General features: G+C 53.4%; 1 pseudogene; it reads right to left on the bottom strand.

The window, feature by feature from the left end:
* Nucleotides 1-651: 651 nt before the first annotated feature.
* On the bottom strand, nt 652-3,534 carry LOC101601557 (annotated as a pseudogene).
* Nucleotides 3,535-3,929: the final 395 nt, after the last annotated feature.

The following is a 3,929-nucleotide window of genomic DNA, read 5'->3' as shown; positions in this document are numbered from 1 at the left end:
CAAGCAAGCACCTTAAACATTGAGCCATTTTTCCCGTCCTATTCATTTCCTTTTGTATAAGTTTTTTTTTTTTTTTTCACTTCATTCAACAGACATTTATTAAGCATCTATGTGTACCAGGCCCCAAGGACCCAGAGCTGGATGGCATTCAGGCCCTGACCTCAAGCAGCTCACAGTCTAGGGGCAGAGAGTAAACACAGGAGTGACAATGTGCCTTGAAGGGCTGAGGCAGAGGTATGACAAAGTACTGGATGGAGCACAAAAGGTGACTTGATGAATGCTTCTTGGTCAGCGGTCAGGGAGGGCTTCACACACCAGTCTATAAGCTTAGTGCCACATCAGTACTTTGTCCACTACAAGCAGGATCACACCACCAAATGCTGGTCCACCAAGGGGCTTGGATTGGGTACAAAGGCCAGGCCCCTGCCACTTCCTCAGCAAGTGCACTGAGCGTTCCTGCATGCCAAGGCCTTCAGTGACTTAGGAAGCTATTCTCCACTGCAGGGTCCAGTGAAAGAACAGCTATCTGAAGGGTCAACCCCTGCGAATCTTGACAGGGCTAAGGGAAAAACTACTGCTTGTGTCACACCACTGAGGGCCTCTGATATTCCTGATAACATCTCTGAGCTGGTCTACAAAGTTATTCTTAAAACCACAAGGAGCTCTTAACCCCTGTCTTTCTCTGGTCTTCCTTCTCATGTGCAAGCACCAACTACCTCTCAGGCAGCCAGAATGGCCCTGCTGGCTCTTGTCCAATAAGACACTGTGGGAGGCCCTGCACCCAAACACTCATAGCCGCCGCACCAGCTCAATGAGCTGCTGGATGTTTTGTTTTTGTTGGACAAGCCATTCCTGATGTTTTCTAGCAGGCATCGCTTCAATTCAAAAATAGCCTCACTGTAGCCTAGGCTCACAGCAGCCATGGGTGGCACTCCATGCCACAGGGCTGGAATGTGCCAGACCTGCTGCCTCTCTGTCAGGCCCACCAGTGTCCGGAAGCTGCCACCCTGCTTCTCCATCTGGGCAGCTGCTCTGCTCAGGTCACTGGGTGGATTCGGGAGCTGCCTCCTGTCTCTTGGCTTGGGACTGGGGACAGGCACATCAAGAAGACTCTGGTACACAAACTGATAGTTGGGCATATGCCCATTTTTTCCAACCTCAGAAATGCATGTAGAATAGCTGGTGGAATGTCCTTCATTTCGGCTAAACTGACAACAGTGACATTACTTAGCCCCATTAGCAGAGTGGCCAAGGAAACCTCTAGTTCAAACCTGTCTCCAGACGAGGACAAAGCTCCCCTGATCAGCCCCCCTGAGTCTACCACTAGGATGTGGTCACAGCCCAGGTCCTGGCTGAAGCCCTCAGCCACCGGGATGAGCTGCATGAAGGCTCCCTGGGGCTACAGCTCCTCCCTGTGGCAAACCGCAGACCAAACATGGTGTTGAGGAGTGTGGATTTCCTTGTGCCCGGTGCCCCCAGGGTAGACAGAACTACCAGTCGACACCTCCTGTCTAGACGGACATGCAGCTCCTTGAGGAGCCCAGTGACCCAGCGAACAGGGATGCTCCAGAGTGCTTCCATCAACCAGCTCCAGGGGCAGACCCATCAGCAGCAGCTCCATGGCTACGCCTGGGAAGTGGGCAAAATGCCTTTGGCTAGCCGGCAGCCTCCCTGCCTCCACTAGACAGCTTTCTGCCTCATAGAACTGCCCCATCTCCCGCAGGAAGTGCTCCACCCCCAGGGGCTCAGGCCAAAGGGGCTCACTCAAGTCTGAGGCCCCACCAAGTTTTGGTCTCAGGGTGAGGAGAGTCTCTGGAGGCTGTTTCGGCCATGGCTGGCCCACTCGAGCCAAGCCCCACTCCAACCATCTCAGGAAGTACTGCCTCTCACCCAGAGAGGGGCTGCTGATCCCCATGATGAAGTCCTGCACTCCTGAGGTGGGCTCCTGGCCATGCTGCTGCATCCGGAGCTCCAGGAACCACCGTCTCAGCTCAGACCGGTGTTTCTCTGGTGGCTCCGGGATCCATTGGAGCTGGCAAAACTCCCTTTCCATTTGGGCTACCTTCCTGCCAGGGTCTCCCTGTAGCCTCGGCTCATCCCTCCTTTAGACTTCCACAACCTTGATCTTCCTGGTGATCCTCTCCACGCGATCCTTTGCCTTCTAACACTCTTCGCAGTCCTCATCTACCCGGAGGTCCAGTTTGCGGGATGCATGGGCCATGTCCTCCACAGACACCCTCCTACAAGGGGACTGGACCACACTGCCCAGGATTGCTCGGATCCTCCTCACAAAACTCTCACTGTCGGTGCTGCTGACCTTCATCAGGTCTATCTTCAGCACAGGGATCAGCCTGTTCAGGAAGCGCAGGTTAGTGTTCCATTTCCCTCGGTAGGGACTCAGGATGAAATAGTATTTCGTGGTTGACTCTTTCATGGAGTAGAGCAGTTTGTATTCCTTCTTACTGATGTTGTCAGTCAAAATAAATACAGCTGAGGAGATTTCTGTTAAGAGCTTGAACTGCAGCCAGTGAGACCCAATGTCGCCCCTCAGGTTCATAAAGGCCACAGGCTCTGGGAAAACATCCAGGTCCTCCTTGCCACTGGGAAAAACCCAGGAAATTTCTACCAACCCATCTGCAATCTCCCGGGGATTAGTTCCCAAACTGAGGTCCCTATGCCAGAAGCAGTCACACTGCTGGCAGCCTGGGCTAAGGATGGAGTTGAGCAGCTGGGACTTGGAGTTGCTGCTGACATCCATGCGAACAAAGGCAAAAGTGGGTACCCTGGATAGGACCACACACTGTCCTCTCGGAAGCTGCCCAGGCCCCGAGGGGGCTGGAACCACCACGTCCACACAACAGCCCGCAGTGCCCACAGTAGAAAGGTGTGGTAGTGGTTTTCTGAGTCAGGCAACGCAAGGGGTAGTTCAAGATGTGCTGCAGAAAGCTGTCTGGAGACAGCAGGAGGGCACAGAGAAGTCCAGCAGGTTCATGGGGGTGTCAGGCATGGGCAGCTCAGAAAAGGAGTAGATGTCATCAGCAGCAATGTCGTCAGCTGGGTCCCAGTAGATCATCTCCTCCTCCATCTGGCTCTCCTTCCCTGCAGGCCGGGCATCCGGAGGTGTGTCCAGCCATGGTAGCATTCCTGGCTTCAGCGTTGAGAGCCTGCAGCTTCCTGAGGAAATGCCAGGGCGGGTCTTTGGGAGACTGAGGTGCCCAGTTCTTCATGCTGTCAAAACTGATCTGCAAGGGAGTCCTGAAGGCTGAGCTTCTGTACCTGGTATGTCTCCAGCCCCAGCAGGAGACGGCATTTCCTGAAGCCTACTTCTCTCCACTGTTGGGAAGTCATTGTCCTGAGTCTCATTTGTACCATCTCCATAATGGAACCCGCAGTCATCTCCTTCCATTTCTCTCCATTCCAAATCTGCAATAGCCACTGCTGTCCGGTTATCTGAAGCTTTTATTTCTGGGGCCACTTCTCCCAATCTGAATGGCCTTTGACCAGTAATTCCACTTCTATCCCCGGCGACGCCATGAGCGCGGCGGCCTCGGGGCTCCCGCCTCCTCCGCTGCTCGCGCGGCTGCCTCTTGGCGCCGAGCAGGGAGGGGCCTCGCCGCCGCCCCCGCCCCGCTCCGCTCCCTTGTATAAGTTTTTATTAATTTAGAGCATTATTGCATAGTCATATTGCATATTGGTCATATTACCATAAGGTTATATTCACATTCCATCTTTTCCACTCCTTAACACTGAGGGCCTTCCTCAGTGGAGTTATTGAAGACCACTGTGGAATCATGAGTGCACCAGTCAGTCTCTATCTGGGTGCAGGGACAATGCCTCAGAGTATACCTTCCCACCTTGTGGCCCTTAACATTCTGTTGCTCAGGACATTTTATGCTATTTAAAGCTTTTTGTGCTTACATATGAATTTT

Source organism: Jaculus jaculus, chromosome 9 (assembly GCF_020740685.1).
Source record: "Jaculus jaculus isolate mJacJac1 chromosome 9, mJacJac1.mat.Y.cur, whole genome shotgun sequence".
NCBI classification, from domain to species: domain Eukaryota; kingdom Metazoa; phylum Chordata; class Mammalia; order Rodentia; family Dipodidae; genus Jaculus; species Jaculus jaculus.
This window is presented reverse-complemented; position numbering and strand designations above follow the sequence as displayed.